The 18,769-nt window shown below is 38.0% G+C and overlaps 1 protein-coding gene across 1 annotated transcript in view; it reads right to left on the bottom strand.

The window, feature by feature from the left end:
* Positions 1–12,835, bottom strand: part of dnmbp (dynamin binding protein) — a 44,491-nt gene extending 31,656 nt beyond the window's left edge. Inside the window, exon 1 of the mRNA XM_079261514.1 lies at positions 12,578–12,835. The gene's annotated coding sequence lies outside the window, so the exon portion shown is untranslated. The remainder of the gene's footprint in view (positions 1–12,577) is intronic.
* Between the last annotated feature and the right edge of the window lie 5,934 nt (positions 12,836–18,769).

Genomic DNA, 18,769 nt, shown 5'->3' with positions numbered 1-18,769 from the left:
GCATAGAGCAACTATTTCCCACGAAAGGAGATGGGAAATGAGAAAAGAGGGCTGCAGTTCGCCACATTCAATAGGACCTCTGTTAAATGCCCCAATGGAGCCAAGACAGGGAGACAAACAAAAGTCTGGACCAGCTAAGTACTGAAGTCCATAGAAAAGTACAGCGCATGTCAACCTGGATGAGAATAGAAGTGAAGATGACCAATAATAAAAAAGTAAAACAGGAGTGCACTGAGTATTTAAGTTTTACATGTGTGTGTGTGTTTGGGATGTAGTCTGCTTTTGAGGGTAGATTAACCACTTCTGCTTTGCTTAACACAAGTAGCTGCTGCCTACTGTGTGGCTGGTTGTGAAATGTATACCATACAGGGGTAAAACCACAATGAAACCCGAGCCAAGGCTGTACGTAATGCGAGCCAGGCACTATAAAGGCAGATGGTGAAATGCAGTGAAAACCAACTCACATAGGCTGCTACTTAATTAGTAATTTTATACAACAGTGTAGTCTAAAGAGAATCATGATCTCTTCAAGAATTAAGTATGTACTGTAGGCATCATCAAGCTTTCAAAAACATGGCTTCAAAAGTGATCTACAAATTCAGCTGATTAGGCCTGAGTAAGTTTAACCAGCGCTTATCTAATTTGGCTCCATTAATTAGGCTGTTAGAATGATATGCAAGATGAGACCAAGTATTACTGCTATTCTTGCTCTTTTTGATCATCTGCAGTTGTAATAAAATAGTTATAGTATGTGACTTAAGGTCACAGACATGCCTCTTGCAGGAGGGGTTTTTAATGAAAGAGTGTGATTATAATCTGACCAACTTCACAGCGTCGCTTGTTATTTCTGAGTAAGCGAGAGCAGTTCCTGTTAAAAGATGCAGATTGAAGGGCTTAGATGGAAATGACTGAAGTGTGCATTTTACCACAGGCATAAACAAAGATAAAACAGGACCCTTAAAAAGACTCTGAAGTGGTAAGTAGAAATACTGTCTAAGGGAGTAATCCACTGTGAATAATGTTATAAAGAAAAATAAAAACACACTTTTCTGCTGTTACTTAATTGTTGGATGCCTACAGGATTTGAGTATGGTTTTGATCCCAGTGAGCCAAGATAACCACATATTGTTGTTTGACATATTCATTTTACATTAAGTACATTAACAATCCATCCCAAGGAATTTTATTAATTTCTGACTCAAGGAAAGACATTTACATTCCCCCTCAGCTAATGTGTCTTTGCTCTTCAGATCAGATCCATTATCACACATCAATCATTTGAGTTAAACCTGAGGAAGTCAAGCAGAAAGTACTGCCCATTTAAAAAAGCATGGCAGGAAGTCGAACCACAGAAATACACAACGTGTAGCAAAAGAACTTAAACAAAATTTTGAGATTTGCACAGCGCTTCTGTCGTAGGTTGCATTGCTAGTTTCAGCTGTGAAAGTGCAAATGATTCCATCTATGTGTCTGAGTTGGGTTGGTGTGGAACCACGATCCAATCACAAATGGAGTGGTAATATGTTTCAAGGCTTTACATTCAGCTGGGCAGAATTAAACTTCCTGCTTGCTTCTTTTTCTTGATACCAGAGAAAATGTTTCCAGCACAATCTAAACAAGCTTCTTAGTTCTAAAGTCATCAGTGTTCGTACACATCATAAAATTTCCTCAGCACTGTCTCCAAAAATACATTAGCTCGACTGACAGCTGCGAAGAGGAACTGAAATGTTTAATTATATGATTTATGTGAGAGATTTTCAAAAGGAGACACTGGTGCATTAAGTCTTTATACGCTTACAGAGGAGGCTAGGGGTGGGAGGTTTTGAAATAAACGTAGCAAAAATAGTGAGGAAATTTGTGGTTGGTAAATAATTTAATTGTTCCAACAATATTTTTTCACACTTTAGTAAATGAGATCCTACTGAAAAGTTGTTGTTTTTTTGTTTTTTTTTTAAATTTCCCTTCAAAATGTGCCACATTTGTAAAGAAAATGTTTTAGTGTGGTGTCTATAAAAATCTTGCCAAATCTTCTCTGCCAAGAGCTTATTCTGCTACTGACCCTTGTGTTTTTAGCATCTGCAGGTTCTGATATTTGGGTGTCAGATTAGCAGCCATTGTGATTATGTACCCCACCAGGTACAGATGATGCAATGGAAATTGAATACAATAGATATCAAGATGGGTTTCTGCAACCAGGGATAACAAAACTAATCTCCAAAATGACAATGTTTGCCCTTAGAGAGCAGAGTTTATCGGAGAGTTTGGTAGTAGAGAGGACTGAATGGCCTGCTTGTAGTCCTGATTCAACTCCACTTGAACACTTGTGGGATCAACTTACATTTGTGGCAGAGCGACCAACACAACCACAATGTTTCAAGAATGGAGTGTCCTCCTCTAACAGCGTGTGTGACCAAGCTGATAAAAGATAAGGAAGAGTTGCCAGGCTATTGTGGCTGTGTATGGTTCTTCTACTTGTCATTCTGGTCCCCGTTTGTCCAGTAAGTAAATTGTTAAATTACCAGTATCTCTTGTTTGTTAAGACTTCAATCGTCCAATAAATGAATGAAACAAAAGTCATTTGCAGAGTAAGCTGTTTGGTTTCAGCAGAGAAGGCTTGGCAAGTTTTTCATGAGTGCAATTGTCAGATTCAACTCCGTCTGTCTTTTTGACAAACGAAGATTTATTGCCATTTATTGTCATTTGTTGTTTATTGTTATATTTACAGTGAGACACTCTGAGCCTGAAAATAGTCATACACAGTAATATTACAATAAATGCATTAAAAGCTGTCATTACAAGAATAAAAAGAGATAATTCCATTTCAAATTATTTTTTCTGCAGCTCATCCAACACTACAGCTAACTGTAAAAATACCACCTGACCACAGAACCAGGACCCACAAAGAATTACTGGGCCACTGACGCTTTTATACAGTTAATCCAATCCTCAGATCTGTATCCAGGTAGACAAGCTACTTATCGTTATTTCTGGATCCTGGGTTTGTCAGCAGCCTCTGGGCTTGCTGACTTTTTCACCTTGGTCCAGCAGAGGACCACCCAGGCTTCCAACAAGATGAGCGAGTGCATCATGACAGTTTATTCAGGGGCCGAAGTCTGAGTGAAATTTTACCAAGCACAGCTAATAGATTTTTAAAAAAAAACAAACTTTATCATAGTAAAGTATAATATTAACTACATTAACAACTTTTTTAATCTTATTTTTGTTGACAAATAAAAAAAAAAAAAAAAAACAGGGAATTTATTATGAACTTTTTATACAATAAGTCCTCTGGACTTTCAAATTACTTAGCTTGTATATATTAAGGTAAAAGTACTTTGTTTCACTGTCTGCCCACCTCATTTTCTTCCTTCTATTCAGCAAAATCCGCTACCACTAATTACCCTAATATTACTAAAGACCAGTAAAACTGTTTACAATGATACTATACTGACAAGGTGCGATACTGTTAGTACTGAGAAGCAAAGAAAATAATTGACCTCTTCAAGTCTTTGTTGAAGCCTTATATACATGTTGCAGCATGTCAGTGAGTCATTTTGACTCAGCAGCATCAGCTGAGCGATTCTTTTGTTTAGATTTGAACAAGATTTCCCTCACATGACAGGCAGGTGTGGCCAAAGAAAACATTTATATCAGGAAAGTGTTGCAATTCACTGGATTATAATCAGGTGGAAGGACTAACTTAAGGACAGGCTCAAACAAATTAATACTATTTCCATACTGGTTATACACCACTTCATACGGTGCTAAAGTACAAGGTGCACTTTGCACACTGAAATATCTAGTTGATGACTCAGGTGTGTCCCTTTCATGTGATCATATATTATATCAGTTCTCCGATTAGCAAAGAAAATTTGTCTTTCAAAACCAAATCTTGGACACAAAACATGATACAAAACTAAAAATATTTGACAGGAGCAAATGGCCACTGTTAAATACTAATAATGCTAACTCAAAGTGTGTGTAGGCCCAGTGTGTGCCACTTGGCACTGTCCTGGAGAAAGTAACAGGATTACGACAGACAGCTAAGTCAACAGCTGACACTCACACACAGGCAGACATCCGCTGTATACACACATCACAGCTGACAGTGGGACAAAGCACCAGCTGTCTGACCAGGGACATGGCCCTGAGACATCATCTGGTTTTCTAAACTACCCTTGTATATGTGTTTATAGTTTAAAATGAGCATGATGAGATGAGACTTTTATTAATTTTGTGCATGTAGAGCAGGGTTAACGCTGGCCCTTGGGGGCTGATAGTCCTGCAAGCATTCAAGCATTTCCCTCCTGCAAAACACCTGACACACATCAGACTTAAAGGAGACACGTGCAGAGCTTGACACCAAACTCTGCACTAGTCTGCTAATGAGCATTATTTTTTTTATTTATTTTTTTTTTTTTTTACACCAGAGCTCCATTTGAAATCAGAAAGATGTTTTTTTTTTTTTTATTACAGCAAGAATCTGTAGACTCGAACTTTCTGCAGAGAAAAAATCTCACATTCATACGAGCTAAATCTTGAGCAAATTTTTCATTTTCTTTTTTATAAGCTTTCCCCAAAGCATTCTGTCAAATGTTGTTGATCTCAACTAAAAAGATTTCCAGATGACACTGAAAGAACCATCGAACCCTTCTCTTAAATCAACCCATAATAGGCACACAGTAATGAAAGCATGCATGTTTGCATTTATTTAGCAGATTCTAAGATTTATATGTAAACTCAACTATTATTGCTTTTTTGTTTCTGTAATATCAAATATGAATAAGTCAAGTATGTAATGTATGTACAAGTATGTAGCAAATATGATGCAAATGTGAAAATGTAACTTTTGTAAAGCTAATTGGCAAAACAATTTTTAAAAGTCACGTAGGACTGACAAATCAGACCATTTTACTGATTTGAGATGAACTGAGCTGAAAATAAATTAAAATTAATTAACCTTAAAAATCCCCAAAAGATAAAAGAAACTGAAGAGAAAAATAAGTTACCTGCATAAAAATGAAGTCTTACTGCCTTTTTGACCTTGAATAACTTCATAGAAAGTGACAGATGTATTCTGCATACTTTCACTAACAATCTAACACGATGAACTTGTTCACCTTTACTACAGCTGAAGGCCATCTCAGTTTTTTGTGTTCAAACAAGTAAAAGTAAAATGATAACTGAAGACCGATGCTACTGTGAGAAAGAGTGGAGGAATAGGGATCTGCTGACTGTATCTTCTATTGAACACAGGGAAACAAACAATAAAGCCTCATCCTCATTATCTGTCTGCCAGCCAGCACGAGCCTCGTGTTGAAGCACAACCTCCGTGCCATTCAACCTATTCACATGCACTGAAGTGGCATGCTGGCACGTCCCTGTCTGTGGATATCCACACAAACACACAGTGGCAGAATCCTCTCGAGTGGGCTGAGTGACAGCTGATGTCTTTTGATAGTGATTGTTTACACAGCGCTCATGCTGTGCAGCAGTATGGCTCCCACCCTTCCAGAATGCTGAGTCCACTGAAACATATTCACCTCGAAACAACACAGCCAAAGCAGGTGGATAGCCAGTGGACAGTTCTGGATATTAAAACGGAGGGGCATCTGTTTTATCCCTTTTAACCGTCTAGTCTTTCAACGCATGTGGTGGGAGGCGGAGAAGGCTGCGACTAGCTGGCAGTTGTCAACACCAGTCATGTGTTATGACCACAAGTTTATCCAGTCTGTGCCACAGAGACTCCCAAACACATGATGACATAGCCACTTGAAATATCAATGACACTTTTTTTTTTATTAGCAAACAAATCCTGAAACCAGAAACTAATGCTTGGCTTTGTAAAGAATAAATAATCTCTGCCATACACTGATTACACACTAAGGAAAAGACTAAAGCTTCCATTCAAACTTTTATTAAACAATAATTTTGAACCATCCAACCAAAATATTTAGTTTGCTATCACATAAGAGAGAAAATGCAAATGAACACCCCTAACAATGCATATTTGTTTATTCAGTTTATCGGTCAGTCACCTTGTGGATCACACTGGGCTGGTAGTGGCTCTGGCTCAGGTGAGGGACAGCAGCTTGTCTTGTGATCTGACGGTCTGCGGTTTGAGTCCTGCTCCCCTACACTGCTGCAGCCTCGAGTGGGACACAATTGCTCTCTGAGGGCCGGTCCCAAGCCTGGATAAATGTAGAGGGCTGCGTGAAGGAAGGCATCAGGCATAAAACATGTGCCCAACATTTGACTGTGCGATGATACACTGTTGCAACCACTGAAGTGGGACAAGCCGAAAGGGAAACAACAACCTTGTGGATCATAATAATCATTCAACATGTCAATTTACCATGTAACAATTATGGTTTAAATGCAGCTTAAAGCTGGTTTGCATGTCACACAGAAAGGCTTTATCTGTCATTGCTCTACTAAGCAACATGCAAATAGACGGACTATGAGGAAAACAGCTCATTTTTGCAATGCATTACATTCAGATGAGGCAGCACAGCTTGGCCTCAGCAAACCGTATAAAAAACACATCTGGCAAGCAGAGAAAAACATCTTAAGATGCCAAACTCTGTTGAAATATTTGATGGAGCCGCTCTGTTGCAGACGTGTGAATACCAAATTGAGCACATAGAGAAGGAGGGCTGAAAGACACATAAACTTCAGGCAAACGCAGCAACTAGAGATTCAATGCAAGTTACCACTATAGTAGAGACTACCTGTCAGCTCACATTAAGAAATGGAAAGATCACCTTTGTATTCCTTCTTCTAGTCATTTCTATTACTAATTTATCCTGCTTAGAGATACTGGGAGGGTGAAAATGATCCCAGCTATTATAAAACGAACGTCTGGGGGCCTTCCCTTCAAACTAGCCTGAATGAAAAAAAAAAGCATCACTATGGTTGATTATATCTGACCAAAACTGTCCAGAACTGAAAACTGTCAGTATACTGGCTGTCCTTAAGACATACGTCCTCTTTGACAGTAGCTATGATGAAAATGCTATGTAATTTTCCATGAACATCCAGTTAGCTTGATTATACAGTAAAACCAGTCATTTTGGCACTGGATTGATTTTTGCTTCTTTAACTAGATCATAACAAAATAATCCGAAACTAAAGGACTGAAATAGATTTCCAGCAACCAACTTCTTCTGTAATACACTTAATATTCTCTTACCTTTTACCTATTGGGGTTTAGAAAAAATAATAAAACGAAGAGCTTGTTTCTAGTCAGTTAGCTGCCTGTTAGCTTAGCTTAACATAAACAGTGGAAACCTCCTCTTTCAAAGGTAATAAAATTATTTTTCTCTGTGTTGTATCTCATCAATAGACACTATGTACCTACAGGAAGTTCTTTGGTGAGCTTTAACTTTGATTATGGTATCTTTTTATGTTAAAAGCACAAAAAATGGAAATATTTAAACTCTTTTTCATTTCTCTGTGTGACGTTGTTATGCTAAGCTAAAAAAAAAAAAACTGCTGATGATGCTCTCAAACTGAGTTAACAGATGTGAAATAGATATTAAAACGGTATGAAGCAGGAAAAAATAAGCCATTTATCAAACTGTGAAACGAGCCCTTAAAACTTCAAAACTGCTTGTTTGTCTCAAAGGAAAAGTGCATTATTCACTTTTTATTGGCTTCAGGTGAGGAAGAACTCAGAGGAGCCCAAAAACCATAACATGTTTTCCAAACCCATTTCCATTTATGACTGCAATATTATCTGGGGATGCTGTATCAATGTACAGGAGATTATCAGTGAGAATAATCACATCCATTATTTTCAAGAGTTTTTTTATTACAGAAAATAGTCCAGAATGGTTTCAGCAGCTGGTATACAGTCACCAGGATATGCTGCAAAAATTATGTTGACTTGACAATGTCGTGTTCATAGAGCTTCCAGGATGGTGAGCAAGAGAATAATTTTTTATTAAAACATCTCATTTACAGCTCTACAAGGTAGTTTCTAGTAAACATTAAGATGACTGTGCATATAGAAAGATGTCTAAAAGTCAACATAGAGGTCCAACATAGGCAGGGTCAAGTCAACTGGACTTAGTGTCGTTTATTCAAGATATTTTGCTCGCATCCAGATGAGCTTCTTCAGTTCTGATAGTGTCAGAAGGAGAATTTCATTAAAGCAGCCAGTTTACGACTCTTTGCTGATTGTGACTCACCTGACATCTGGTTAGAGCGACCATCATAATTTCACTCGAGACCAAGTCTGAATAGATGACGTTACCAATCTTATTGGGAATGCAGCAAGAAAAATTAAAACCAGTTCAATTGACTTGACTCAACCTATATTGGAGACCCTGACCTGGATGAATGAGAACCCACGCAGACAACTAAACAAGATATTCTTACAGCCTTTATGCTTGACCCACTACTTATTGCCTAACTGTGATGTCAGCACAACAACAACACTTTTTTTCTTGTCCTTTAGATGCACTTGACTTGCTGTGAGGTTCCTGCTCAGGAAAAAAAAAACTAACAATCTACAATGCTGGGCAATTAAACAAAAACAAAAAAGGGTGTGCTCCTTCTCTGATACACTGCAGAAACCATAGAGACTAAATAATGAAAATAAACTTAGTTAATGCATCAGCCGTGCTGCATATTATAGGTTCCAAAAACTGGAAGATGTACAACTGAAAAACAACAAAAAAGAAAAACTACCGCCAAAGCACACCATGTTCCAGCACATGACACCATGCACGAGCATCTGTTTTCCTTTTTGTCTTGACAGGTATAATTCATGACAAGGAATTCCCACCTATGGTCCCCTTCACACCAATCATCTTCCACATTTCTGTACATTAAGGGATTATTCCTGTCCTGATTCCTTTGCACAAATAAAATGCATTTAAAGGGCCAGCTTATGCTTGGAACTGACTTCTGTACATCAGCTGAAACCTTTCTGACAGTAGGTAATAAGTGGTCATTGCCTTTAATAGCTGAAAGGAAACCTTCAGGAAAATTCCAAGGGCTGCTGCTGAGGGAAAACCCTGGTCAACGCTGGGTGCGTTCTTATAAAACTCTTTTTGGCTCATCTGTACATGACTTAAATACACATCTGTCTTCATATTTTCATTCCAGCATCCCTGCAGCTTAACTCACAAAGACGTCACAGAAAATGTTATTTTTCAGACTCTATTTAATTCTGACCTCTTCTTACATTCCATAACTCTCCTGAGTCATTTGTTTCTCCATTCCTTTCTCAAGAATACACATGTTCAATATCAGTGGCTTCTACTATTTGACACACACACACACACACACACACACACACACACACACACACACACACACACACACACACACACACACACACACACACACACACGAAGTATACATGCACTGGGTGGAACCGCTTTTTCGCATAAACATTTCCACCGTGAGGAGAACAGCTCAGATGCATAAACTATGAGGCCAAAACTGTGTTGTCATGGGTACAGAGATCTGTTTGGACAGAAGAGGCTTCTCCCTGAAAGGACCCAAGAGCTGCCCAAGGATATGCCGCACCCTTAAAACACAGCTCAGCCCTAATAGTTTGCATATGAGCCGTTACATAAAGGTTCTCTCGCATGGACTCGGATTATGAGTGCAGACATCATCAGTTCATGGAGAGCAAAATGTGAGGATTTTTTTAATCAAATAAACAAACCTCAACTTAGGAAATCTTACATCCTCTTTGCAAACTTTTTGTAAACTTTTGGGTAAACTGAGGACATCTGTGAAAATGAATCTGGTGCTGACACATGTCTGAATTAATCCCTTTGGACACACCTTACTGGGCCTGACCTGGAATAATCCAAAAACAGGACTGTAACATGAACTGTGAAGGAATTCAGCAAACTTTTATAAAAACACTGAAAGTATGTGAGAGAAAATGAACACAATTACAAGGTTAAAACAAAGTTTATTAAATGTGCAAAGCCAAACCAAGTGTGGGGCTTCTTGATTGAGAGGCATTCATTTTTATTTAAACTCTAAATTAAAAGCTGTTATGTTGTGGTTTGTTGTCAACCTGTTCTAAAAACCTAAATGTGGAAGTCTACTCATTTGAAAAATCAGAAATACAACACAGCCTATTCATTTCATATGACAAGCAAAGCAACTTCAACAGAACAGCATTTCCTGTTATAGCACAGTAACATACAGTATCACATTACTAACTCTGCCAACACCAGCAAAGGTGTGCCATTATGATAGATGATGTATAAAATCCACAATATAAGCAGTCCCATCTCAGCATTTCCACTGTGGAACTGAGGTAATCCTGACAAACATGAACAAAAATGCATATTCAGACCTCTAGGGTTTAATACGTGACAAACTAAGAGACCAATCCCTTTACCTTGCAGGCTGGGATTTTTCAGAGTTGCTAACAGCAAGCAAGCTCTATCTAACATCAGTAACAAACTATTAGAGGTTTGCTGACAGAGTTAAACAGAGGAGTCGAGAGTGTTTGAGCATGCAGCCAGGACAGAGGTGAACATAGCAGCAGGACCAATATGCATATTTGCATAGAAAAGCATTAAATTGGGCAAAAAGTGCAGAACTGCTTCTAATTGATTTCAATGCAAAAGAGTTCCTTTTTATGAAAATCAAAGACTTTTTGCAGAGCTGAAATAAACTTTGGGGGTATCAGGGATTTAAACAAACACAGCAGTTCTCAGTTATCTTATCCAGTGGCAATTTCTGGGTGAATTGTTGAACCTTGGTGGAATCCTTCTTTGTTTAGGCTGCCATCATGCACGACTCCACTTTCTGTCCCCACGGCCTTTCTGTCCTAACTTGTCTTTTATGTTTGGTCTTGAAAAGAAATTTCTGTTGCATCAGAAATGTCTCACTACATGATCTCAGAAGCTTGGATTTGTTGTTTCAACATCATCAAGCCAAAATTACATCGGCGGAGGGAAACATCCTGAACATATACTGTATCTGCATGCACTTGTATGCCTCACCTGAGTCTTTGTATTCTCTGATCAATTTGCTGCAGTAAATTGCAGCATTTCACTGCAGCTTTAAATTAAAAAAACATCTCCCACCTTTTCCTGTCAATTCACCCATGCTGCCAACAGCAACTGCAAGGAATTCTGTCATTTTTAATATCTGAGAAATACCTCCTCTCCAACGTGATGGCAGATTATGTAACTGGATGGCAGAGGGAATTTATTCTACTTCTTTGAGTCATTTTCAATAATGCTAGCATGCTCTGCTTAACATTCTGTACTGCAGCTGCAGAGCAGAGTGCTTTTCTTTAGTTACAATGACAGCTACAACACAGTTATTATAAACTGCGTGCTGCTGTTAAACTACAAAAAAACTGCAGGATTTATAGAATTTACTGGGAAAGCAGCTGCATTGCTGATTGTGTGAGATGTTACACATGCCCATGTACGCAAACTTCTCACGTTTCTCTGTCGCCAAATGCTGTTACATGACCCTGTAACTATAGCGTTCAATAATTCAGCGTGAAGGATGCTTATGTGCATCCAAAATCTTGACTAAACACTAACACAGAGCAAGTAAGACAAGAACAGAGAAAGAAACCTCACACTTGATTAGTGTTCTTGATGCAAAGAAGCAGCTCAATATGACTCAAATGACAGCAAACAGTTATGCACATTTTCATGCAGAGTGCTGGTATACAAGAAAAGTGCTATCTGGATCCTTGCAAAAAAAAAAAATGCTAAGCATTTTCTGTGTGAATGCCAAAGTTGTGTAACTCTGACACTGCAGCAGAGAAGCAGAAGCAAAGCAGGAGACATCCCTGCAGACTGCAGCATGGAAACATGCATTTATAAGCTCCAGGCTGGTGGGGCGTCTGAAAATTAAACAAAAAAAACCCTGATGCCCACCCACATATGTGTTTCTGCTGAATTCAATTAGGTAAAAGTGCTAAACTAAACCAATAAATAAACGTTAAAGGAGAAAGGATGCTGCTCATTGACTTGTTTGTATTACTAATGTATATAATACTTTTTATAGCCAACATCATTTTGTGAAGTTGCCTCCCTTTTATGAACAAAATGAAACTCTACTTTGACTGTGCAAGGGGAAAAAAGACTTGATCAGACTTAGGTACAGGTTTAGGCATGTCTAAGGCTGGTGTTAGTTAAGTAACAGAAACACAGCTCAGTGTGATCATCTGTTTCATTTGCTGGAACAGCTGACAACAGAGACCACAGGTGACACACAGCAGGGGGATTATTTGGTCTGCAGCACTTGTGTTCATGGCCATCACCCATTCAGCTCACGTCATTAGTCAGTAAACCTAACAGTTGTGTATTCACCCTGACACTGCCTGCACAGAGGTCTGTGTGTAGAGGATAAATCATGTGCAAAGGACTGCTACCGTATGTCAGGCCATGACGGGCGCAGATTTCATTAAATTAAGTTTAAAAATAGAAAAGATTAGTGCTTGGTTGCGCTCTGGTCTACAAAGGATAAACTGTAGATGTAAAAACAATGACTTATCACACATCCATATCACATGATAGGCGCTCCTCTGGTTTAACTAAAGCAAAAGTTTGGTTTTTCATGCCTTCCTTACCTGTAAAACTGGTGGTATGGTGTCTTAAAATTGTGGGATCAGACCGTTAGAGCCAGTCAGACTCGATATCCAACTTCTCCAGTCCTGCTGATGTGGTGTGGTGGCGGTGTTGCCTCTCCACGACACAACTTTTCAACACGTCCCACGTCTTCAAGGTGTGCGCAGGCTTCTAACTTCCCGGGAAATACACGCTGTTCTGGCGAGAACGTTAAGAAAGCATAACGTGAAAGTGCCACGGAGGTCTTGGCTGGCTGTGGGTCTCCGTACAACCAGCTGTCATCACGTTAGACACGGGAGCAGCCAAGCCGAGCAGCACTGCTGCGTCTCTCCATGCCTACACGCACAACAACGCCACCCACTTTTCCCGAGGAGACCCGAGGCTGGCCCGGCAGATGCCTGACATAAAAGACATAAAATGGGTCCAAACGTTAAAAAATTACCTTTTTAAGTTTCAGTGTACTTGCGTTACTATTGAATAAAACGGACATTGTTTATGTGCATCTGGGTGGATAACAAATTATGGAAAAGAGATAAACATATTTACCCATGTTTAGTGAGACCTTCTTCAGAGCCACCCAGTATAATAATAATAGTAGTAGTAGTAGTAGTAGTAGTAGTAGTAGTAGTAGAAGGGACCCTCGTTAACTAATAATCATTGATTATTGTCCGTATTTATGCTACGATTTGCTTAAACCTTAAACACTGACGCGTGTGTTAAAAAATAAAAACAAACTAACAAAAAAAAAAAAAACAATGTCTGACCAGTATTTTCCTGAACAAATGACGGTAAGTTCCATTTAATGGAAATAATGAAAGTAAAAAAGAAAAGAAAAGAAACTGAGGAGTAGTTAAGAACAAATGGAAAACGTTATTATTCTAACTTGCTTATTTTCTCTCAAATAAATGCAAGCGCTTGCCAGCTTCTTCAAAAATAACTCAAACAATCAAACTATCTTAAAATATCAAAAGGAGAGGCATATCAAACACGCCCAATGACATATAATCCACACGATGCTCAAACAAAACGTAAAAAGGTCACAAGACTCAGACAGCCAACAACACTTTAAAAAAAAAATCACATTTCTTCCAAATAATAATAAATTAAAAAAAATCTAGATTAAATAGAAGCAATATTGACTAAGAAAAACAAACTCAAAAAATATACAAAACTCGAGTGTAGAAAAATATTTTTTTTAAAAAAAAAGATACACAATGAATTGCATGGTATATAGAAATGAGCAAAGATGTTACCAACAGCCAGTCATTTATAAAGTAGCTAATCTCATTTCTGTAAATGCAAAATCATGATCAAAACGATCCACAAAAACCTCATAGATCCATACCTGGAGCTTAAAGAGAAGAACAACTGCACCCTGTATACAAAAGATGTTTTGTTTGTCATTCAGCCAGTATGCAGGACAAATTATTATTATTGAGAGTACCTTTGTTTCACAGTCCTTCGTTGTTAGTACTTCTGCATTCTTGTGTTTAATCAACTAAGAGTTTGAGTATTTCTTTCACTCTGAAAACTTTTTCGCAAAATAAGTAAGTGAATCATATCTAATTTTTCACACTGTTTGAAATATTAATTGTCTCCAGAAATATGGATATTGCAACATATTTTGCTCAACGTCTGGGTTGATGACCCTGTAAGATTAACATGATCAGCATTTTCATAAGACATGTACTGTTGTTATTCACTTCATTGGACCAGTATCAGAATTTCCTCAATTCATTACCTCTTTCCTCTGCATGTCAGTACATTTTGAGGCCATCCATCCCACCACACCAAATAATGTTCACAGTAGTTTCAGGAAATGACATAATCTGAATTTGGAGATGTGATTTATACATCCTTCTTTATTTAGCATCAGTTAGGTAAGGTCCTTTTTTCTTGTGCCTTTAATTCTCCCTGTTAAATATCGGTTGTAGGTTTGATTTTATGCTGCTGAAAATCTCAGGAAGTCAGGAATAGAAGAAAAAAGAGCAGTTTTAAAAATATGTAACAAAAATATCTTTTATGGCTGTCACAATCTGTCATTTAGAGACAATTAAATCAGTGTTTAGAGAAACAAAATCATAGGTGCTGCACAAGGGATTATATGTTTGCAAAACCCTTTTCTGAGCTGTGCTTATTGTGTGTTGTGGTGTGAAACACAAATGGTAGTTTTTGCTGCGTCTGCAGTAATGATGGCTTCCTCATGTGATTCTGTATGTGCAGAACAAAAGCAGGAAACAAAGGTTGCCGGATGCTTTGCCTTCAAGTGGAAGGAAAAGGAAAAGATACAGGAGAGGTCAGGCAAACACATGAAAACCAGCTAACATACATAAACATACTATACCTCGAAGAAAGATCCTCACACAGATTCAAATACAGCACACTGTAACTATTACTGAACAGAGTTAAAAATAGACATTAACAGAGGATTTTAATGTTTTATCTGCAACATAGCTCAATCTTTTAAACTTCCCTTTACTAGTGAACAGTTCTATTAACTAAATTTAGTTGTATTTACCAAGTTTTTATGCTACAGTTTTAATTGGCGTCTTGTTTATGGTTTATTTTAGGTGCATGAAATCATTACTGTTAGCACCAGATCATGAAGCCTTTGAAATGAAATAATGCCACATCTGATATCAGAAAGTCCAACATTCTGCATGACTAAATTACATCTTATTTGAAATAAAGCACACAGAGTTAAACGGTTTTCGTATTTTGCTAAGTCTGTACAAGGGTGTGACAGTGAGTGTGGATGAGGAAGGTATGACAATATATAGAGAATGTGTTCTTGTATTTTAAAAGAAACATTTTGAAAGTTATACAACATCCCTGCTGTTTATTTTAGATAATAGTATTCTTATAACTATTAAGGTCCCCTTTTCATGAGATATGTATCTGAATCTGACCTTAAGCATTGTAATTGTGCATCATCTCAATAATTTACATCCTGCAACTTCCTGTATGCTTGAACTATTAAAAAAAAACTTCTCCATCAACTCTGAGTCAGTGAGTGTGGGTACAAGTGTAGCACTGTCAGACTACTGGTGGGCTTCATTGACGCCACATTTTGCCAACTATACATAACTGCAAGTGCACCCTCTCGTGAACACATTCACATACACACACACACATACACATACGCACATACACATTAGGCTGGGAACTCTCCAGATTTGTGTGAAATGCCGTCCTTGTCTCCTTTCACAGTGTCCACTTTCATCTGAGGGCAGTATGTGGGCCTATTGTTGTCTTTCAATATTGTTACCCATTGAGTGTCGCTATAAAGCTTTTCACATATCATACAATAATCCTATTGTCTCCCCGCTGAGAAACATCAACTTTGATAAAGTGTGAGTGAGCGGGCAAAAGATGAAAAGGCTTGTGTTCAGTTATTGTAGTTACTGGGCAGATAGTGGAACTGACGTCAGGAACTGAGTGACTTAAAGATCATTATTAATGATTATTATGAGTCAGTTTTATTATGATGTTAGGCTTCATGACTCATGGCTAATATTACATCAAACCTTCACAAAGAAGCTTTTTACCAGTTCAGAAACATCAACAGAATTAAGAGTTTAGTCTTCCAGAAAGACCAGGAGAAACTTATCCATGTATTCACCTCCAGTAGACTGGATTACTGTAATGACCTTTTAGCATGACTTCCTCAAAAGAGCATTAAACATCTGCAGCTGATCGAAAAAGCTGCTGCTACAATTTTAACCACGACTAAGACATCTAGACACATCACACCAGTTTTAAAATCTTACGCTGGCTTCCAGTTAGTCACAGAAAAGATTTTAAAACCCTGCTGATTGTTTACAAATCCTAATATCAGTTTAGGCCGAGAATACATCTGTATGTTCAGAGAATGTAAATCAAGCAGAGCTCTTAGATCCAAAGCTCAACTAGTCCAGAGAGAGTCCAGACTAAACATGGAGAAGCAGCATTTAGCCGTTATGCTGATAACAAGTGGAACAAACTGCCAGTAGAGATTAAACTTTCACCAAATGTAGATACTTTAAATCCAGGTTAAAAACATTTCTTTTCTCATACGCATGAAATTTGCAATGTAACTTTGAAATGATTTGGCTTGTTGTCTTTGATCCTTCTTCACACCATCAATGGTTTTAATGTTTTGTGGACAGCACTTTGAATTGTCTTGTGCATAAAAGGTGCTCTGCAAATGAACTTGTTTTACCATGTTTACAATGTGGCACTTATTTATTCACAGCGTTTAGTTTGATACGTTACAAAATTTAAAAGGTAAAACTTTACAGCGGCTGTAACTGGGTCTCATAGGACAGGTAGAGCTCCTAATTTATCGTCTATGTTTGGTTACTTATTTGACTTCTGCATTCTCATAAATTCATGGAGTGCTCTCCAGTGTGCGCTTTTCCTCCTTCCCGTGCGTCAAATAGGAGTTATTCCTGTTCAGCAATGGTTGGAAATGACACAGGAAAAACTCATTCAGGAATTTCTTGCTTGTGACTCCATTTGTTGGATTCTTTTATGGTTAAAGAGCATCAACCATGGCACCAAAAGAGTCATGGTGTTTACATCTTCTATTGTTCATTATCAGGTTTCTGCCTCACTTTTGAATATGGGATCATATAAAAGCTTCAAAATGCTTGGAATGGAATCTGCACATAAGGAAAGCACAGATCAAAACCATAAAAAATATTAATTAATTCATTCATTCATTCATTCATTCATTCATTCACTATTATAGTGAATGAATTATCCTAGTCCATCGTAGGGCCAAAAAAATATATATATTATTATTATTTTTATTTAAGATACTTGTTAAAAGATTGAACCACAAGATCTTTATTTTGGCAGAAGTGTGATCAAAACCAATATTCTCAAAGATGGCATTTTTTTCTGAATTTATCATTATGTGTAACCATCATAGAAATTTGAATGGGAAGAAGAAACTATGACATGTTAATGATGTCATACTAAGCAGCATGTGTTCCCACCTCCAGGAAGCCAATGCTCAGTCTTGTGACTTCAGCCTGATTGGCATGAATCATCGACACAAAGAACAGCAGTACAGTACGTAATAGAGATAATCTGTCTCCAATCTGCACAGACTACAGACCGTGCTCATGTTCTCCAATTCTTTTCCTGTTCTGTTCACGTAAACTTCACTGAAAGAGGAGAAACATCTTATGCTTAGATAACACAAGTGTCCATCGATGCACTTGTGTGGAGATTTGTGTGAAAATGCTGGTCATTTTCTTCAAAGAATGCAATCATCTTTTAAGTCAATCAGTGATCTAAAAGCAAAAAATGGCAACAATACCATCATAGAACCACATATGACATCATTTATCACCGTTTCCTCTAAACGACAGCCCAAAATCTGTATATTAAAAAACAAAACCCATCACTGTCTTGAAATGATCACAATGAGTAACAATTTGTATCTTGTTTGTTAATTTTCCGCTGACTGGTGAATCATTGCATCTCTGCAACACAGACTAATACTTAACAGAAGAGTTGAAAATAGCAGAAAGCCTCATGAAAAGGGACAAACATCCAGGAACATATGGTCATTTATCAGTTCCACAAGGAATTGCTTCTTTTTTTGCTGTACAAGAGTGACATCTTCTGCATGAAGCTTGAAAGTTCTGAATTTGAAGTACATTTTTCTTTAGTTTGTGCAATGCAGGATAATCGTAAACGATCAGGTTCTACATTGAGGGATCCAGTGTGGAAAAAAATTTTGGTGCCATTGTTTGAGGAAATTTCTCCCTTTAGAGAAAAGTTTCATAGCCAGTCTTCACAATCTCATTCTCGATGACCTTTAACTGTACAAAAATACTTGGACTGAAGCTGGACTCAGTGCATCAAGAGCCGCAACGCACAGACGAATCCTAGACATGGATGGAAATGTCACATTCCTTGTGTCAAACCACTCCTGAACCAGAGACAACATCAGAAGCATCTCACCTGGGCTGAGAAGAAAAAGGACTGGACTGTTTCTCAGATGAAAGCGACTTTTGCATTTCATTTGGAAATCAAGGTCCCAGAGTCTGGAGGAAGAGTGGAGAGGCACAGAATCCATGTTGCTGGAAGTCCAGTGTGAAGTTTCCAGTCAGTGATGTTGTGGAGAGCCATGTCATCTGCTGCTGTTGCTCCACTGTGTTTTCTGAAGTGCACAGTCAACACAGCCATCTACCAGGAAG

Source organism: Telmatherina bonti (genome assembly GCF_933228915.1).
Source record: "Telmatherina bonti genome assembly, chromosome: 21".
Lineage (NCBI taxonomy): Eukaryota > Metazoa > Chordata > Actinopteri > Atheriniformes > Telmatherinidae > Telmatherina > Telmatherina bonti.
Note: the sequence above shows the minus strand (reverse complement) of the source record. Positions and strands in the feature narration are given on the sequence as shown.